The following is a 21,851-nucleotide window of genomic DNA, read 5'->3' on the forward strand; positions in this document are numbered from 1 at the left end:
TTTTGGACCAGATCCTCCACTTAGGACTAAATAAAAAAATTGTGTCTCCCCCTGTGGGTTCTAGAACTAGCTGTTCCAAGAAGCAGTCATTAATTTATTTCTGCATCCTGACCTGAGGTGATTGTGTGTCCAGTCAATATGCAGATAGTTGAAATACCTCATTATTATTGGGTTTTCTGTTTTTGTAGCTTTCTAATCTCCCTGAGCATTTCACAGTTATCATCACCATCCTGGTCAAGTGGTTGGTAGTATATTCCTACTGCTATGCTCCTATTATTCAAGCATGACATTTCTATCCATAGAGATTTATGGTACAGTTTAATTCATTTAAGATTTTTACTGTGTTTGACTCTGCTTTCTTTCACATACAGTGCCACTCCCCAACCAGCATGACCTACTCTCATTCCTGTATATTTTGTATCCTGGTGTTACCATGTCCCATTGATTATCATTGTTCCACCAAGTTTCTGTGATGCCTATTGTATCAATATCCTCATCTAATACCAGGCACTCAAGTTCACCCATCTTAGTATTTAGACTTCTAGCATTTGTATACAAGCACTTATTTAGTCATCTGCCTTCATCTGATGTAACTGAAGGGGATTCTTTTTTGTCTGAATATTTCTCTTCAGTTCCTACCTGTACTTTATCAACTTCTATTCTCTCCTCTTTACTAGGATATAGAGTATCCCTTTAATAAATCCTTTCCATTGAATGTATCTGAGTGAACCAAGTGCTCCTCCACAGATGTTGCCCTCCCTCCCCCAGCAATTAGAAAACTCCTCTGACCTTTTTAATTTTACATGCCAGCAATCTGGTTCCATTTTGGTTTACATGGAGCCCATCCTTCATGTGTAGGCTCCTTCTTTCCCAAAAGATTTCTCAGTTCCTAATAAACCTAAATTCCTCCTACCAACACCATTGTCTCAGCCACACATTGAGACCCTGCAGTTCTGTCTAACTGGCCTTGCACCTCAAACTAGAAGCAATTTCAGAGAAAGCTACAATGGAGCATAGTTGAAGACAGAAGTGGAACAGTTGTAATATATGGACATCTGGCACTATTACTGTATTTTTTAATCAACAATCAAATATGATTGTAAGCCCCCTTTGGGGGTCATGCCTTATTCCTTTGAAGGGCACTGCATAGTCAGTGTTTGACAAAGGAATGAAGTCCTTTGCACCAGCACAAAGTGTTGCCTTGAAGAGGAAACAGTTGCTCTTGCAGCCTGTTGCTCCTCCCTTTTTCTCCAGCTAAAGCAATACTGAATGAAAGACAGTGAGTGGCAGGGAGCAAACAGCAGAAGAAAAAACAGGGTCCAGTTTTAGAACTGGCAGAGGGAAGGCTGAACGAGAGATCTCTTGACAGCCCTTTGGCCTCATCCAGCTGCCCCCCTTCCTCAGTTGGCTCCTGTCAGCAATTTCTATCTTAGGAGAGGAGAAGAGGCGAAAGGCTCCAAAGCGCAAACTGCATACTTGTGGGCTGACCAGCATGTTTGAATTTCTGAGATGCCCTTATAGATCAGCATCTGTACTGTGGCAGCTGTTGTGAGTAGCCCAGTGGATGTTCCAGCAACCATGGAGCAGTTAGTCAAAGAATCTTCGGAAGGATGACAGTTGTGATGCTGGATTTTGTTTTATATTAGGTTTAGAAGCCTTAGAATTTTGGCCCCAAATTGCTGCATTGGACTATGTGTTTGCAAGAGTCACTCAGCTTTTTGTTACTGTCTGGCTTGGATTCCTAAAAATAGTTTAAGGCTGCTTCTTATCATTGACTGCACCCACCCACTTGGCAGTATGGGGTCAAAATATAGAGGAGCTCTCAGAATAATTAGCTGAGCATTCATTTTCTAGCAGGTCCACACAAGTCCCCAGGTATACAGGAACATAGCCAGTTGAGGATGTGCTGACTGGCAAAATCATCAATTGCTGTCTGTTTCACGGAGAATTTTCTTTTCCCTTTTTCCTTCTTGGCCCCAACAAACACAGAGCTTCAGTTGGGGCAGCAGTACAGTGTCCCAGGACCTCTCCCAAGCTGCTGTTTGTACTCCAGAATCTCAGCTTTCATATAAAAAAATTGTCTCCAGCTGTTACAATTTCAGAGAAAACCTTGAAAATATGCATTGAGTGTAACCAGTTCATATGTTTTCACATAGCCTGAAACAAGATCTTTGATAGGTGTGAACAACCTAGCTTATTTCAGCGAGGTCTTTTGATTTCTTAAAGAACTGGATATATTGTTCACTGAAATTATTATGAAATAGGGTGACACCCATTGTGTACATATGCTCACAGGAGCCAGAGGCACTGCTGGTACCACTGTCTGATTACCAGATTTAATTACAACTAAGCAGATGACACTACAGTCAAGATTAACATTAATCTGACCTATGAATCCAGCCCCTTCATACACATCCAGGTAGTGATTGTGCATGTTCTCTGCTATGTTCAAATGATTATTTTGATGTCTGAATCGATCAAGCCACCCAAATGATCAAAGGTAGCATGCTCTGATAGAAGCAAAAATAGCTGTGAGAGAATCTTTGCAGAATGGCCATGGATGTCACCTGTACCCTCAGGAAGAGCAAATCGGATGCTACTCCTAATAAGTACTTACCCATGCTGAAAAGCACTCTTGGCAATGCTGGAATTGAAGAAGGGGAAATCTTTTTATAGCAGCTGAGACTGTTAATAAGCAGGTAAGAGAGAAATCATTCCTATTTGATTTATCTGGAAGATCTGCTAAAACCTGTGTGCTAGTTGGAAGAGGTGTGTCCATAGCTAGACAGAAATGAATGAGATTGAGTCACGTCTTGAGAGGAGTCCTTTATTCTGATCTTCTGCTAATCTATTTTTGTTTGATAGTGAAGGTAAAAACCATCTAATATGTTGCCATCTTCTGAGAAGAGTCTTGAAGGCCTCACAACCTTTTCATTCCTAGAACACTTTCTGCTTACCTACAGTCAAGGCCCATGTCTTTGATGCCCTACGCCAATGGCTCTCAACCTTTCCAGCTTACTGTACCCATTTCAGAAGTCTGATTTATCTTGAATTTTCACCTCACTTAAAAACTACTTGCTTACATAAGAATGGCCATAGTAGGTCAGACCAAAAGTCCATCTAGCCCAGTATCCTGTCTTCCGACAGTGGCCAATGCCAGGTGCCCCAGAGGGAATGAACAGAACAGGTAATCATCAAGTGTTCCATCCCCTCTTGCCCATTCCAAGCTTCTGGTAAACAGAGGCTAGGGACACCATCCCTGCCCATCCTGGTTAATCGCCAGTGATGGACCTATCCTCCATGAACTTATCTAGTTTTTTTTTAACCCTGTTATACAAAATCAGACATAAAAATATGAAAGTGTCACAGCATACTATTACTGAAAAGTTGCTTACTTTCTAATTTTTACCATATAATTATAAAATAAATCAATTGGAATATAAATATTGTATTTACATGTGAATATATATAGATAGTATATAGAGCAGTATAAACAAGTACACCTCTACCCCAATATAACGCTGTCCTCGGGAGCCAAAAAATCTTGCCGCATTATATCAAGCTTGCTTTGATCCGCTGGAGTGCGCAACCCGCCCCCCCCCCCCGAGCACTGCTTTACCGCGTTATATCCGAATTCGTGTTATATCGGGTCACGTTATATCGCGGTAGAGATGTAATTATTTTTATGAAATTAGTTTGTACTAACTTTGCTACTGCTTTTTATGTAGCCTGTTGTAAAACTAGGCAAATATCTAAATGAGTTGATGTACCCCATGTTGATAACCACGGCCTTAGGACCCAGTAACTACTCCCTCGCAAAAGAAGCTCCAGAAGATTGAAAGACAGTTGATTTGTCCTGTAAACAGCTCCTACACACCATCAGCAGTGACCAAGACAGATGGTTTGTAGAACAAAAATGTTGGATTCACACTCTGCCATGAAATGGTTCCAGCAAGGGGACTACTGCTGAACATCATGCAAGATGCAATGCAACAACTGGGCACCCAAGCTTCTGTTATTAGTGAGAAGAACATGAATACTTGTCTAGTAAAAAGAAGGAAACACAGAGAAACTGACTCACTGAAACTCCAAAGGCACCCAATGAAATAGCAAGATGGGACTTCCATTATGAAGAGCTACAGCCTATGTAGAACATCAATACCAAAATACAGGGATACTGTATTTATTGCAACTGTAAAACATCATCTAAAGCTGGGAGGGAGAATGGGAAAGTAATCTGAGTTGCTTTAACCAAAAAATAATTAATAATTTAGTAAATTCAAATTATATTATAAAGAGCTCATTATTTCCTTGGTTTTAACACTAGAAATTATCAGTCATAATGCCAGTCACAATCAACACAACAGCAATAATAAAACAACCCCACTCTATGTTTAAGTTCTGAATGGGCTTTTGATGGGAGATAAGGGAGAACGATGTGGCATTTTTCTACATGAGCTGTTTCACAAAGCACTATTTTAGGTTGCACTCTATCCAAAATTGATATTCTATCATTTTATCGGAAAAGGAACCAAGGGCTGCCTGAAACTACCATTGTCCGAAGCAGTAATGTGCATCACAACTTGTAACAGAGCTTTTTTTTTCATCTATTTGTAAAAGCGTGTGCGTGTAGTGACGACCTGTTGCTTTCCTTACGGAGTAAGCAGAGGGAGAGATGAGGTTTATGCCAAGAGACCGAACTGAAGGGGACAGATAAATAGATTGAAACGTGGATAGTTTACACGCTCCAGCTGCGGCTTTGGAATAGGGCGCCGCGCCGAGCACACGGGGACGCAATCCAAGCACACGGGCAGATATTTAGGGTGGGTTTGACTGTCACACACACGAGATGTTTCTCTCTCAGTGTCCAGTTCAGAATGCAAAATCCGGCGGGTTATTCGTGTGTCCCTCGTCATCTGCTCTCAGCACCCCCTCTTCTCCTCGCCGCCAGCCCGCTCCGCTCCTCCACCACCTGCACGCCCGAGAAGCGTGCGCCTCCCCGTGCTGCTCCGGGCCCGAGGCACCTCAGCCAGGCAGCTGGCCGGGTAAGGGCGGCAGCAGCCTCGCTGGGGCTTCCCTGCGCGACTGGGCCTGTGCAGCCGCTGTGCACATGCTCATCGGGGCCCCAGCGGCCGGGCGTCTGAGCATCTGCGGCGCCGGGGAGGGCAGCTCCTGGGGCAGGGAGGTTAGAGCGGGCGGTGGGTCCCCGGCCCCGCTGCGGGGCTCCGCAGCCCCTACCGGCCCGGGCCAGCGCCAAGCAGCGGCGGCGTGGCTCGGAGGGCAGGCGGGCGGCGACAGGCTGTGCCCCACTTTGTGTCCAATCAGAGCGTGCGGGGTGCGCGCGGAACAGGGCAGCAATGCGTAAACAAGCCTGGGAAACTCCTCCGCCCCCCGCGCCGCTCCCTCGCACTCCGCTCCGCCGTGCTCTCCCCCGGCTGGCTCCCGCAGCCTCCCCCGCCCTCCGGCTCCGGAGCGCCCTACCGTTACCCGCCTCCCCGCCGCCCGCGCTCCCCCCAAGCTCAGGGCCTCTTGAGGGAAGGTAAGGGATCCGTCTGCCCGCACGCCCGAGCAGGGGGCTGGGGAGCGTGTTCTGGGGTGCAGGGGGCGAGCAGGTGTCGTAACAAGTTGCTTAACGTGACATTGCTGTTGAATCATGTTGCAGGGAAGAGCAGCAGCAGCGAGGCAGGCTGGCAGGAGGGATGTGACAGGGGCTCCAAGGGACTGGAGCAGAGAGCCACAGAGTAACTTTCTCCTTTATTTCCCTTTAATTAGAGAGCCTGCTTCAGTGCGGGCAGAGGCTGAACGAGCTGAGATTTCTGGCTGGAGAGAGGGGGAGAGAGAGAGAGACCCTGAAATGTGTTTGGAAGACGCTGCTGCAGTTTGTGATGCTTGTAGCTTCCTGCTGGGGACAGAGCAGCAGCAGCAGCACATTCGCTGTTCGGTAACAAGCAGGTTTGCATTTGGCTTCTGCGTGTGCTTCCACCAAGGATTTTCCTAGCAAAGAGCCTAGGTGGTTAGTTAGTGAGGAATAGGTTCTGGTCTAGACCATCTGTTTCTAGGGTAATTATCTCTAGTTAATGCTCCATGGCAGGGTGGTTGGCGTCCGTTTTGGTTAGGCTGGATTATTATATAAGAAGAGAGACAGAAGTCCTCTGTTGCATAGAAAGCTGCTCTTGTGCATTTCTCTCTTCAAGTAGTTGGGGATCGAGGACTAGTCATGGCCCAAAGGATATAGCTAGCGCAGAACCGGCAGACACACCTGTCTGAGCCCCCAGGCAAAACTGATGAGCTCTTTTTACACATACTGTTGGGTGCGTTTTCCAACGGTTGTGGTGGAAATGAAATATAGCCCATTGTATTTCCTCATTGCACATTTCCTTCCTCTTACTCTGGATATATCTCACTTTTAAAAAATAAATATTTGAGCAAAAAAGTTTAAGAACTTGGGTTTTTGCTTTGTTATTGAGCATGTTTAGTATGTTAGTATGATCTGGAGATGACTGAATGAATCATCTTCTCTATGGAATAAAGGCTGGTGAATCATCTCTCTCACACGTGTGTACATACACACACAAAATACATTGTTGTTGATAGTGAAAGATCAATGTCAGTTTCTGAAACAGTGGGAGGGGGGTAGGATGTACTTTGCACTCAAAAACCCACCCCGGTTTCCTGAGGCTAGTTCATGAGCTGTGAAAGTCTTGCAACATAAACTGTTATTTTCTTGGCACAGTAAGAAGAGAGCTCATTGAGTGGTAACCTCTGCCTTTATGAACTAACCAACCCTTTGATTTCCTTACTATCTTAAATGATATTAAGGTTGCCAATATCTCATCACTGATATTTGGGGTGCAGGTCAGGATGCAGTATGCTATTTTAAATCAGATTTGAATAGGAAAAATATGAAATTGTATAGTTATATCTGTAAAACATAGGCCAAGGACATTCTTTGTCAGATACAAAGGTTTTTAAAAGAGTTTTGGTTGTAGGCCAAAATAATTGATCTATTTCAAAATAAAAGTTTGGTCCAAGCATTCTGTATTTTGGGGGGAAGCTGAGCCAATTTACTCAATAAATGTGCTACAGTTGCACCCTTACATAAACTACAGTCTGATCCTGCTCCTTTAAAGTTGATGGCCATTGACTCCACTGAGACTATTACTGGGTCCTTAGTATACAGCTTCTCTCTGGAATCCCATTTGCATACCTTCCACTTTTCCTTGACTTCTGTCTCCTGTCTTCTTGTATGGAGGAGGCAGTGACATGAAGTTTACAATTCCTTTCCTTCCCTGTGGTGCCAACCTGCATTCAAGAATGAAGCAGCCAAGTATAGCAGGGGAAAGTGCTGTACACATGCAGGCACCTGCAATCCAAAAACATAAATACTGTGTCAAGTGTGCGTGTGTGCATATGACAGTCTCCATTCATTTAAACCCCCACTTTCTTGTCTGGTCGTCGTACATTTTTATTTCTATGGCCTTACCAAATTCATGGTCCATTTTGGTCAATTTCCAATTGGTCATAGGATTTTTAAAATCATAAATTTCTGGATTTCAGGTATTTAAATCTCAAATGTCATGGTGTTGTAACTGTAGGGGTCCTGACTCAAAATGGGGTTGTGTAGGCAGGGCCGGCTTTAGCAAGAGCGGGGCCCGATTCCTGGGGGCGTGGCTTGCCACAAGCCCCACCCCCAGGAATCAGGCCCCGCTCTGGCCGGAGCTCCAGCCGGGGTCGTGGGGCTTGGGTCTGGCCCGGAGCCGCTCAGCCGGGGCCGGGCCCGAGCCGAGCCGCGGGGGCCGGGCCCGAGCCGAGCCGCGGGGGCCGGGCCCGAGCCGAGCCGCGAGGGCCGGGCCCGGTCCAAGCCAAGGGAGCTGGGCCGGACCTGAGCCGAGCCGCGGGGGCCGGAACGGAGCCAAGCCAAGCGGGCCGGGCCGGCGCGCTCGGCCAGAACCGGGGCCGGAGCTGCTGGGGCCGGAGGTGCTCGTCCGGGGCCGGACTGGGCCGCGCCTCCCCGGAGCGCTTCTCATGTCCCCCTCCCACACCCCTGACTCCGCTTACCAGGTGCTGCCTGCCCGCCCCTGCTTCTTTTCAGACTTCCCGCGAACCTCTGATTCGCGGGAAGCAGGGGTGGGGGAGGAGCAGGGGGTGGAGCGTGCAGAGGAGGGGAGGAGGGGGAAGTGATCTGGGGGCGGGGTGGAGAGCTGTGGCGCGGGGCCCTCTTAGCGCGGGGCCCAATTCAGCCGGATCGGCTGAATCGGCCTAAAGCTGGCCCTGTGTGTAGGAGTAGCAAGGTTATCATAGGGAAGTTGCAGTATTGCCTTCGAGCTGAGTGGCTGGAGAGCGGTGGCTGCTGGCTGGAAACCTAGCTCTGAAGGCAGCACTGCTGCCAGCCGCAGTGCAGAAGTAAGAATGGCATGGTATCTTATTGCCACCCTTACTTCTGTGCTGCTGCCTTCAGAGCTGGGCCCTCAGCCAGCAGCTGCCACTCTCATGCCACACAGTTCTGAAGGCAGCATCGCAGAAGTAAGGGTGGCATGAAGAAGTGAGGTTTTTACCCACGAAAGCTTATGCCCAAATAAATTTGTTAGTCTTTAAGGTGCCACCAGACTCCTTGTTGTTTTTGTAGATACAGACTAACACGGCCACCCCCTGATACATGGTATGGTATTGGCACTCTTACTTCTGCACTGCTGTTGGTGGGGTGCAGCCTTCAAAACTGGGTGCCCAGCCAGCAGCCACAACACTCTGGCCACCCAGCTCTGAAGGCAGCACAGGAGTAAGGGTGGCAATACCATGACTTCCCCCTGCAGCCCGCTTTTGGGTCGGGACCCCCAGTTTTAAAAATGCTGGTCTTCCCTGTGAAATCTGTATTGTATAGGGTAATAGTACACACAAGACCAGATTTCACACTCCATGACACGTTTTTCACAGCTTGGAATTTGGTAGGGCCCTACTTATCTCTAATGGGCTGAGCTCCATACCTGCAGCTCTTCTCATGAAAGCAAACATGTTCATGAACAGGGTTACAGTTAGTGTCTCATACATTACTGTTAGGGGAGAGGGGGCATACCATCTTCTGTGTTCATACAGCGGTGAACACACTGGCACTTCATAAATAACAATTCTATATCAGCAGTGTAGCAGTTGGATGCAAAAAAGACTAGATTAATTCAGTGTTCACTCTAATCATTTTAACACTCAAATCAGGAAGTTCAGGAGTTAACACGGGTTAGTCTGCATAGCGGTGGTAGCTTGGCAATATTGGACACACTAAACAACAGGAGGTATATTTAAATGAATAAAATATTCATCAGAAAGAGGGGTACAATATGGCCATGTTAACACAGAAGTGGAAAATTTAGTTTGATTAAATTACCAACATTAACACTGCATTAATGTTTCTTTCATTGAATTTTCTTTAAAACAGCAACAAACAGACAAAAAGAAGAAAATCCATATTCTATTTGGGTACTATTTGGCACAAAAGTGGAACTACACTTAAATAAGTAAGAAAATGGACTATCTGCTCCACTTTTTTCTTTTGTGTTCGGTGTACGCCATGGGATTCAAAGTAAAATTGAGAGATTGTAAATTTTGTTTCATTATAAAATACACAGATATTTGTTGCCAATTCCTACATGTTGTGCAAGGTAATAAAATAGGTTGAATTTATTTTGCTAGTTAAATATAAATCAAAATATAAAAGAGAGTAGGGCCAGAAAAGACCACTGTGTAACAGAATCTACCAACTTCCATTCTCCATTCACTCCATCATTCCTGTTAATGCCTTATCTAACCTGTTCTTGAATCTCTGTGGTATTGGTTCCTTGACCATTTCCCTTGATAGTCTAGTCCTCTATTGTACTTTTCTTAACCACTACAGTGATTGAAAAAATAGTTGTGAAAAGTGCCAGCTTGACAGTCTTTGAGACTGAAGCCCTTTATCAACAGAAGGGGTATAGCACAGGCAGCAACCTCAATCATGTGGCAAGACAACTTTTAAGTGTACGTATGGGGAGAAGTGGTGTTTCAGTCTCCATTCTTTGTTCTCTCTATGAAATTTGGCTATAAAGGTACCTTTGTGGTGGTTTTGTGATATGAAGGATACATATTTTCACTTGTCAAGTAGGGACTGAACTATTGCCGCCACCACCTCTTTTTACATGTAAAACACTGAACGGCCCTCATATGGTAACAATTTATAGTGACTACTGACCCTATTCACATTTGATCTGGTAACCTAAAGATGAAATGCTCATTTCCCATTACTAATTGCCAAATCCATCCAGTCCCCAAGAACTTTCCTAATAGCTACCCACACCTTTTTGTTCCTTAGGGTTAGGACATTGCTGCTTGTTCTGTCATCTTCTGAGACTAAATAATTTTCTTCCTTTATGCCATTACCTTAAATGTATGTATTTGTAAACTTGGAGTGCTTTTGCTGGGTTGATGTGTGAATTACAAATACAAACTGGTTATTTTAAATAAAGAAAATAGGAAAGAGGGGGAAAAAAAAAAAGGTTAACCCCTCAGCCCTTGAAGATGTTTGGATATCACAGTCTATTTGCATGAGTGTTGCAGCTCCATGTTTGCTGGGTTGTAGGTTTATTCTGCTTGGTGCCAAGTGAGAGGTGTTGTTTTTTTGTTTTTTCTTGTTTTTTCTTGTTTTTTTTTCTAAATGGGCTTCCTCCGGCTTAGTGTTAAGTTGCATAAGGTATACAATTATTTTAACTGAATGGAGCTCAGTAGCAAGTTCATATCATTTAGTTTTAAAATGTTAATTGAATTTGAACTAACTAACCGCTTAAATTTCTTTATCTTCAGTTCCATCACTCTGGACTGGAGGCTTTCACTCTTTCCAACAAATAGATATTGGCAGCTTCCAGGCAAATTTGCACTGACTGACACCCTATGCCTCTTTACTGATGTCAGTGGCGTTTACAGACTATAATTCACTGCAGAATTTTGCCCTTCAAATGTCCTTAATGTTCTGTTCTCCACTCATTCAGCCAGTCTGGCCTCTCGTGCACCGTGTACTGCAAGAAGCATTGGAAGACATATTGAAATGCACTTGCAAGCAGTTTTCTTAGTTCTTTGTCCAGAATTTGTTTTTCATGAAGAACTTTTCAATGAAGAATCTTAAAGACAGAAAGGGATGGAAATGTCCCTGTTTCAAACAACTATTTTGTGACCTTTTTGCCTTAAGTACAATGATAATCTTATTTGCCCAAAAGGTACTACTGAGGAGACTCAAGGAGAAAAATGCTTTCCTTCTCAGAGGGGCTTAAAAATTGTATATGGAAGTTGCTGGGAGTTGTTCAGCTCTCAAAGAGTACTGAATCCTCAGTAGTAAAGGTATTGTTTCCTAATTCACTTGCACTCTGTAGTGCACACCAATAATCTATTCACCCTGATACATTTTTTTAATTGTTGGCCATCCATATGGCTTTTTCTAACAACTTTCAGTTTGTCATTTAGGTGCTGCGATAATATAAATGTTTAAAATGATTATAGGTTTAGGAATTTGCCCAAGTCTTTAAAAACAAAAACAAACCCACAACATTTTACTGCAGGGATAAAAGAGTGTTCTCCCCAAGCACCGGCGCATTATACAAGACAAATAGCATTAAACAAATAGTAGCAAGAATGAAAACAAGTAAGCCTAGATTTTGCCCTTGGTGACTCCTGTGAAGCTCCAACAACTACAAGGGCACGTGCACAAGAGTCACTGATGGCAAAATTAAACCCTAAGAAAATTAAAATTTGAACATTGTTTAAAAAACAAAAACAAAATGAATTTCTATGGACAAAATGTCCTGTGCTGCTCTCAGACTGGAATTTGGTTCAGCTATGGACTTGGTTTCTAGTGGAAAAAGTCAACAGTTTAGCAAATTGCATTTGTTTATAGTCACTCCAGTGCTTTGGGAAGTGATTTGGGATATGTTGACTATGGAAAAAAGGCTATATAAAACCAAATACTGTGGTGTTACTATACTGTAGAAAGACAATTTATCTTCATATTATTCTTATAAGGGTGATTTTTTTTATTGGTACTACTCTGGAGGATAGTAAATATGTGAATTACAATATAGCGATACATATTACATTTATATATCTTTAAATTATTGCAATTCTTGGGTCAATTTTTAGGACTAGAAGAGTTGCCTAATGGAATATTTTAGGCTGTAACTTGCTGTTTCCAGTCTTTCAATAGTAATGTATTCCCTGCACCTGTTGTTCTGTAACAAAAAAACAACCTCCCCTCTCCTTCCCTCCCCCCCCAATTTACTTTGCAGTAAAAGTATGGTTACCATATTTCAACAATCAAAAAAGAGGACACGGGGTGCCGCCCTAGCCCCGCCCCCTCCCACTTCCCACCCCCCTCAGAATCCCCCTACCTGTCCCCCCCACCCTAACTGCTCCCAGGACCCCACCCCCTATCTAAGTCTCCCTGCTCCCTGTCTCCTGACTGCCCCAACCGCTCTCTATACGCCCTTCTCCCGACAGCCCCCCCCGAACCCCCGACCAATCTAACCCCCCCGTTCCCTGTCCCATGCCTGCCCCCCCACCAGGCCAAGGGAGAGTTGCGGGCTCCACGTGCAGCCAAACAAATAAGGCACTGCTCTGCGGGGGAGGGGGAGGGATTCTGGCTGCTAGAGGCCCCAGTGGCTGCGAGCGGCTTTCAATCAGGCACAGCCGTCCAATCAGCCGCACTGCACTCTGCGTGAGGGGAAGGGGGAAATCCCGGACATTTCTACCTTATTAGAAATCCCCCCCGGATGGCCATTTAAAGCTAAAAAAGCCGGACATGTCTGGGGAAACCCGGACGGCTGGTAACCCTAAGTAAAAGTGAACAACTTGGTGTATGAACATATAGATGAGTAACTGTCTCATACAAAGATATACAGCCATTGAGGGTTTCTGGTGATATCGTTAAGCAGAACATAAGTGATTTCTCTTTAGAATTTTAAGATGGTGTATTCTTGTATACATTATTTTTAATATAAAAGATTTCTAAAAAAAAAAAAATGTCTTAGCATTCCGTGTAGAAAAGAAGCAAGTTGGTTTCAATACACGTTCAATCAATACAGTTAATATGGGTGTGTGATATCATACCCATATTAATTACATTTTATATTTTGTTGACCTGTGGGAATAGCATGTTGGACTCAATTCTGTTCCCAGTGGGACTATTCATGAGAGTAAGGGCTGTGGAACTTGGACTTATATAAGAAATGAAACTAGGATGTTACAAATATTTTATCCCAGTAGTTTTCTAGCATTTCATCCTGTGGACCATCATGTGAAAAAGACCCTCTTATGGAACCATCTCCCCTTTCCACCTTCCCCACTCCCTAGTCACCCACTTCTTGGTTCTCAAAATATTTTGTTCTGCTGACCATGAGCAAAAATTCCATGGACAACTGGTAGTCCATAGGTCAGAGTTTGAGAACCATTGTTCTATTCACGTATATGCATAATGCCTGCAGTTGGAAGTCACATGTATGTAATTAATTATATTTATTAATAATATTTGATATTGTGGTAGGGCTTAGTAGCCTCGGTCAGGATCAAGACTTTATTAAGAACTGGAATTTCCCAATCAGCAGTGAGTATCTAAAATGACTGCTACCGTAAAAATAAAATGTAATACTGTTCAGGTGGCATTTCAGTGCTAGTTAGATGATCAGACAGCCAAATGAGATGAGTTCTGTTTTTTATCCAGTGGGGATAGTGTTGGTGTTAAAGATGAGTAGTTGATTTACTGGAAATGAGACAAGAGATTAAGAGTCCCAGGAGTCCCTTACAGAAACATCACTACTAGTTAATGCAAGTGTAATAGCATTATTCACCAAAGAGGGAAAACAGCATCAGAATACCATCCAGGCTCTAGTTTGGTCCAGAAAATCAAAGCTGTTCTTCACAGCTAAGGATCAACTCTTGGGTATCCACCAGTGACTAGTGGATGCATGCACATGCATTTAAAATAACATGCACATACACAAGTGCAATGCCTGATGTTCTATGTGTGTGTGCATTTGAAATCCCCTACTGATGTGTGCACTTTTCTTTGTATGATCCTTTGAAAATTTGGATCATAATTTGTATTTGTTACAACACTGAATATGATCCAAAATTTTCCATTGGTTTCACAAGAGATTTTCCATTGAATTCAGAGAGAGGCTGGATTTTTAGCAATTCTTTATTGGTTTCAATGGGGCTTTTCTATAACATCCGGCTTTGCTCAAAATTTCAAGAGTAAGTTTCCTTTCAAACTGATGGTGCCTTCCTATTGAATCTGTTCTGGTTTAAAAAAAAGAAAGAAAATCTGAGTTGGTGCTGTTCATTCAAACTGTGACAGTTTCATTTTTACTCAGGATTGTTTATTGCTCCAACCTCTCCCCCTCAGGCAACCTGGGAGAACCAGCTTCCTTTAGCCTGGTCACACACTCTTTAGAGCAGGGGTTGTCTAGGCGAACCAGGGGCCAAATCCAGACCACCAGATGCTTTTGAACTGACCTCAAAATCTTTTTATTTAGTTATTATATCATTATTGTTATTTTTTTATTATTATTATTTTTCTCTGGAGTCTGGACCTTGACTAGACCTTGCCCAAGAAATTTGGACCTTGACAAATAATAATTGACTACCCCTGCTTTAGAGTAACAATTGTTCCATCAAGGTAGAGGCATTCAGTGTTAATGACTTCTTGATTGTCCTGAAACAGCTTCCTGATAGGGTTTGTGAGATTCATGACCAGTCTTTGCTAGCAAATGGCTGATTCAGTATACAGTGAGGGTCACTTTATATACATAGTGTTAATAAAATCAACTAGAATATATAAGCTTTACACAGACAGATTCCCTAAACTCACATATTTGATACCGCCCCTCTCTGAGGTGTGATTATTTCACTGATGATACATAGTGATTCATTTTTGGTGGTGTTCTGCTTAGGTGAGTCTAATTTTTCTTGAGTTCTGGTGTGACAAGCACATTTTCCTGTAGTTGTGTATGAGGCATATGGGATCATGTCTTTCATTAGCTGCAGTGTTCCCCAATAACTTGATGTTCTTCATTGGCGAGATTTCCTTTGTGGCCATTCTAATCACAAATATTACAGAAGAGTAAAAGAGGGTGACCTAGAGAAACATTACACAGAACAATAGTGAAAGAAGTCAAATCCATCAACATGACACTCAGGAGCCTGAAGAGACCAGGGCAAAAGCTAAATAAGTGGCAGAAATTGGTGGACACCTTCCACACCTGAAGTGGTGGGAGGATAAATTAAAAAGAAAGATGTATATGTTTGTATAGATGAACCACCACCCTGTTAACTAGTGTTTCTATACCCGGTCCTGGACAACAGGAAAAGGAGAACTGTGTACTCAAAGTGATCCATATTCTAAGGAAATCAGAACACTATGTTAGACCCATTATGATATTATTAATGAGAATCCTCATCCCTATCAAATAGATTATCATTTAGCCATTGTTTGTCTGCAACATTAGACCTATCTGTATCTCCAGTGAACAACAGGACTTGAATTCTGATCTGAATGTTCAGTTACATTAGACACTTTTTTGTAAACATACATTTCTTTTAATTGAACAAAAGTATTACAGTTCCACTATCAGAATAATCTTCTGGTATTTAACAAATGTCTGTTTATAGGTCAGAGTCATGAGAGCCTATTAGCTTTGAAACCTCTGCAGTCATACTGATTTACTATTCTTTGCATGAAGACTCAATAGTAAATTAGTGGGGGTTTTCTATCGTATTTTAAGTGTTTGCCAAAGTCTTTTTGAGCCTCTAATATAGCTCCGTAGGGGAATCAAACTCTTACTTGTACAGATCCTCAATTCTTAATGTTCCCTCAAAGATGAGGTAATCTGAAGAATCAGTCCTTTCTATCTCCCAAAGATAGGGTTGCCAACACTCCTGGACTGGCCAGGAGTCTACCGGAATTGGCATCAATCTCCCGGTGACTATTGAAAGCAATCTGGGAGATTTTAATAGGCCACTAAAAGTCTGGTCCCTACTTGCCTTGGCTCCGCAAGGCTCCTGGAAGTGGCCAGTCTGGCTCCTAGGTGCAAGGGCGGTCTCTGCGTGCTGCCCCTGCCCCGACTGCCATCTCTGCAGCTCCCATTGGCCGGGAACTATGGCGAATGGGAGCTCGGGGATGGTGCCTGCAGGCAGGGGCAGCGCACAGAGCCACCTGGCTGCTCCTGAGCCTACGAGCCAGACTGGCCGCTTCCAGGAGCCGCCCGAGGTAAGCGCTGCCTGGCTGGAGCCTGCACCCCAAACCAGACATGCCAAACCCGTGGAAAAAAAATGCAGAAATTGCACTTGGTTTTGGCTTAATTGGCTTGTGAGTTGTTTGTTGGCCAGTTTTTGGCTGGTTGTAGCTTGTTGCTTCTTTTTTTTGATCGGCTCCCAGCAAGCAGGGGCAAGGGGGGGCAAAGGGGGGAGAGAGTTAGGGGTGCACAGCAGACCCACCACAGTCCCAGACTGCACGCTGGGGGGGATCTAGTCATATAGAGCATTGGGGTTCTTAGGGATTGGCTTGTTTGGGCCTTGTTTTGAAATGGGATTAGCTTGATTTTTGGCTTATTGTTAAAGTTGGGGTTCTTATTTACCACATGAAAGTTGGCAACTGTGTCCTGAACTCTCGCACCCCAGCCTGAGTCCTCTCCCGCACCTCAACCCCCTGCTCCACTCCTTCCTGCACCCCAACCTCCTGCTCCAGCTTGGAGCCCCATCCTGCACCCCAAACCCCTCATCCATGGCCCCACCCCAGAGCCCACACCCCCTCCTGCACCCTAACCCCTTGTCCCAGCCCTGAGTTCTCCTGCACTCTGAACCCCTTGGCTCCAGCATGGAGCCCCCTCCTGCACCCCAAACCTCTCATCCCCGGCCCCACCCTCCCGGAGCCTGTTCCTGCCTCTGCCAAAGAAGTACTAAGGGATGGTGGGCAAGTCATGTTACTCAAAATGTTGAGTTGGCCACTAACTCTGTATTCCTGTTTCGTGGGTGCCCAACATGAGACACTTATAGCCAGGTTTGTAGAAGTGATAAGCACTCTCAGCTGCCACTGAAGCCAAATGGAGCTGTACTTCGAACATAAAGAGAGCTATAGTGTGTCAAGTACCCTAAAAAATTGGACCCTCGGTATTTCAAGTAGGTACCCAAAATTGGAGGACCCTGTTGACAATTTTGAATTTAATCTGTCCGTGCCTCAGTTCCCACATCTGCAAAATGGGGATAATAGTATCACCTAATTTCACAGCATGTTCTGAAGATAAATTTATTGATGTTTGTGAAGTCCTCAGATGTTATAGCAATCAGCAACACAGAAATGGCGAGGAGAAAGTTGAATATTAGTATTTAGTGCAGGAGGGAGCTATGTGCTGTAAATAAGGCCTGAGGCCGCACACTGAATGGGGAGACTAAAAAAATATTGAATAACCACCCATTAACTGAATGGATAGGTGTTGGAAAAACGAAGAAGTGAGGTTTTTACTCACGAAAGCTTATGCCCAAATAAATCTGTTAGTCTTTAAGGTGCCACCAGACTCCTTGTTGTTTTTGTAGATACAGACTAACACGGCTACCCCCTGATATATGGTGATGTCATTAAAGGCTGTATCGTGCATACACACAAAGAGGATTGAATTCTTTTAACTTTTTTTGCTTGTAATTATTATTTATATTACAGTAGTGTCTTGAGACTCCAACCGGAGGTTGGTGTTTTACAAATATATAGGAAAAGGCAGTCCCTATCCCAAAGACTTTTTTCAGTCTAAACAAATGAGTGTGATAGACAAACCAGGATTAGGAGAGGCAACAGTAATACCACCATGTCTTTCATAGACTACCTGGGTGTGTAATTTGTAGGTACAAAGGTGCTGTGGAGGTTGTTTTTAAAAGTTGTCCCAGCTCCCCACCTTCCTAACCATTATCAGACATCTGTGTTCCATAGCCATCACAACAGATGCCTATGGAACTTGAGGAGGACGCAGCAGTGGAGTTATGGATTTGTTTGTGGAAGGTGCTCATGCATGAGGGGTGAGAAGGCACTTGTGGGAGAGTGGGATAATAGAAGCATATCCAAGATACTTCAGATTAAAGATTTTAGAAACATTTTTTTAAATATCTCAAACAGGATTACTCAGGCTCGCTAGAGTGAGTGGGACCTACTGTATTCACCCAAACATTTCTTTAAAATATGGAATTGGGCCTTAATACAGTTTCCTATGCTTTTCTACCCAAATGGAAGACATTTCTTAGGCATCACCGAGTTTCATATCAGCAGGAGCTGTTTCCTGAGTGTCTGGTATGGGAGGGTTTTGTAATTCAGAGAAGATCACACCTCTTTTGTATGATGTCTTCTTCAACTATTGGCTCTCTCCTTAGGTAAGAGAACAAACTGCTGGAATTAATGATGGTAACAGTTTAGCCCAATAATCAGAGGTGTCACATGACCCCACTGCTGCTATTGTGTTTTCGCTCCTGCTAGACTAGAGTAACTTTTCCCTCCTACCACAGTTGTGCGTGCACTGAGGCTCATGCAACTAAAAATGGCAGCAAATAGACTGTAGAGAATTATATTGTGATGAGTAAGCAGCATGTGCATCCATTAAATATTTTCAGTTTAAATTTTTTTTGCTGTGTGTGCTATATATATTTTGTGTGTTCTTCTGGTACATTCCTGTTTCAAATCTTTCATCCTTGTTCTTTCCCCCTCCTGCAAATGTGGCATTTCTTTTTATTAGGGTTATTTTCAAGATTTTATATTTCAAAGGTTTTAATTTTCATTAATCATTTTGTTCTTTTCCTTTGCATGTTGCTGGTTATCTTACAAAGATGAGGAGCTGGTGAAAACTCCAGGTAGAAGATAAATTAAGGAATCAGAAGAAACTTGAATATACCACAAAGAAAACAAGGAAGTATCCCGGAGCAGAATCTAGAGTACAAGTGCTGGTATGAAACTACAAATATTTTTGTTGGACTTTAGGACAGCGTCTATCCTGGAAGAGAAACCTGACCTAATATAGAGCACAGTTTGTAAAACAGTTCTCCTTGGTCAACACTGGCCAGGCAGTGTTGAAACCATTCTTACTGGAAGAACAATATTTAAATATGATTTTGGCTAAAACAGTATTGCCTCTACTGCACATGGGGCCTGTTTCTCTTCAAGCTTGAAGTAATAGGTTGTATAGTGTCTTGATTCCTTATATGTAGCATTACCAGGCCATTACCTTCTAGCACTAGGTTTTGAAATGACGTTGTTAGAAATATTGACTCCGATTATTTATTCAATAGTTGCATAACTTTTTCTGAAACTATCAGGCACATTGCCTTTCAAAAATCAGAACATATTGCAATAAATACTCTGCACAATATCAGTTAAAATTTGCTATAATTATGTATTAAATTATAATAAACAGAGAACATTTTAAAATCATTGCATCTGTTCTTAAGCGAAGATTTAAGCAACTAAGCAGAAAGTTAAACAGCAATATTCATAATCAAATAGGATTATTTAGGACCTGTTGAATTTTGAGTGTTGTTTAAAATTATACAAGGAAGTAGGGAGGGGGACGTATAATACCTTTTACTCCATTCCCCCTCGATGTAAAGCCAAAAGGTAGTTGAATGATTCATTTATAACTGAAGAAGATATTGGCATGCCATGTTAATCTAGATAATCCTACCTCAATTTTACATACCAGAGTCCCTGGTCCCATTATCCCACTGAAATCACTCACAAAATTCCCACTGAATTAAGGGACCAAAGTTTGCCTTGTTATACCAAGGTTGTGAAAAGAAAATACGTGGATTTACATGCTCTACACCTGTGAGCCTGAAATCAGCATGAAAGGGGGGCTTTACCAATGAAATCTGATTTTGTCATAAGTATGTGAGACGACATACCAAGGAAAGTTTAGACTCACTCAAGGGATTTAGTAATGCTACAATTAAAAAAAGAACATTTTAATTTTTGTGACTAATTGTTGTTGTTTCCATAACTTGCCTATTTAAAGTCTCAGACTAAATCTTCATATACTGTTACATTTCATGTTGTCTGCCTGGAGTCAGTCACCCCTCGTTTGGAAACTGTTTATTTTTCAGCACTGTTTGGGGGCAGAGGTTAGATCTAGATTGGCGATAAAGCTTCCTTTGGTGGTTTCATATATTTGCTTTCTTTTTTTAATCTTCCTAATAAATCTTCATAGTGTAAGATTGCATGGCCTCTTGACATACTGCAAATTGTCTAGGTCCATACACCTATGCCCTTAAATAAGAACACTTATGTAGTGTCTACTGATCAAAACTGAAGTTATGCTCTTACTATTAGATGCCAAGCAGAATTCTAGCTGTGGCATTTTGTACCAGCTGAAGTCTATTAATGGCATGCAGGGCAAAACAGCTTAAAAGGGCTCTACAACAATAGTTTAAACAAGATGACACAAAGGTTTGAATAAAGACCTATGCATCAGCAGAAATGAGGTGGAGATGTAATCTGGCTATATTCCTAAGGCAATATAATGGAGATTTCCATACAACAAACATTTCATTCAAATGTTAGACGAGTCTCCAGCTGAACTGCTAAATTGCAAATCCTGGGGTAAAAAGGAGATGGAGAGAAAAGACAGAATTAAGAGGTGAGTGATTTTTAGCTAGTGTTTATATCCCACAAACCCATGTTTTCTTGCATTAAGTTGTAAGAAATATCTAAATATGCCTGGACACTATTTAGGCATTCACAACAGAGATAGCAAGTAGAATATGGGGACAAATTTAATTTAATTGTGTTCCCAGTATATAAATTAAATTCAACACCATGGTGATAGATCAGTTCACCTAATAGTAGTATGTACATCAAGGCACCTGGAACAGCATAGTGGAACTTTTGTTATAATATATGTAATAGAAAAGCAGACATCATTATGAGATACAAACTGATTGTTAAGAGGAAATAGGAGCCTAATTTAGTACAGCACCATGTTCCAAAGAGAGTTAGGTATGATAGATGCACTATCATTATAGTCAGAGCCTCAAAAATGTCCCTCTTATTTCAGGAGGCGCTGAAAATATTGAAAAGGCAATATGCTCAGCCTCTGGTTGTGGGGACAGGAATTTAAATTGCTCAGCAATAATCCCTCTGACCATTTTGGGAGTAGCAAGGACAGGCCCAGAAACTGTATGGCACTACATACATATATGCAAAGGGACAGAATAAAGGCAGAACACATTCAGCCTTGACTGAGTGCTTAATTAAGTGCAACCTTGACACACAGTGCTTTGCATTAACTTACCTATAATTCTCTTGAATCCTGATTATCTTAATCCAGGTAAAGTGAAGCACAAATACCTGTGTATAGAGAAAGCTGTGTTGTGTTGTTGGACAACAGAGACAAAAGTTTCAAGACTGATATATCTGCTGTGGGTTATCCAAATTTTAAAAAAAAGACTTATCTAAACAAATCAAAGTTACCTTAAATATGTGCATTTAGCTTTAACTTATCTTTCCTCTCATTTTATGAGTTGAATAAATAATACCCAATGAGTTAGAAGCAAAAGATTGTCCATATCTAAATCAGCACCAGGTACTGCCTTCATATAATCTATTAGTCTCAATGTGACTTTAAGATTACAAAATAGGTATTTTTTGTTGTATATGAAACTTATCTGACATTTTGGCTGGATGTAAAATTGTTGCCTCCAATTTATACTATATATTGTGATTAGTAGATTAAATCTGTCCCAAGTGATTTTTCATTCTTAAAAAAAAAAAAAAAAAAACATGTAAAAGAAGAATGGTGTTTTACAATATCAGTTGTACC

The 21,851-nt window shown here is 42.6% G+C and overlaps 1 protein-coding gene across 6 annotated transcripts in view; it reads left to right on the forward strand.

Moving 5' to 3' along the window:
* Positions 1-4,823: 4,823 nt before the first annotated feature.
* PCGF5 (polycomb group ring finger 5) overlaps positions 4,824-21,851 on the forward strand; it is a 103,789-nt gene continuing 86,761 nt past the window's right edge. The window contains exons 1-3 of one of the 6 annotated variants that reach the window (XM_054033866.1): positions 5,093-5,539; positions 5,773-5,941; positions 18,868-18,984. The gene's annotated coding sequence lies outside the window, so the exon portion shown is untranslated. Of the gene's footprint in view, positions 5,046-5,090; positions 5,540-5,772; positions 5,942-18,867; positions 18,985-21,851 lie in introns of those variants that run through there. The other 5 variants (XM_054033867.1, XM_054033870.1, XM_054033864.1 and 2 more) reach the window with 5 other exon arrangements.

This window comes from Malaclemys terrapin, chromosome 7, assembly GCF_027887155.1.
Source record: "Malaclemys terrapin pileata isolate rMalTer1 chromosome 7, rMalTer1.hap1, whole genome shotgun sequence".
Lineage (NCBI taxonomy): Eukaryota > Metazoa > Chordata > Testudines > Emydidae > Malaclemys > Malaclemys terrapin.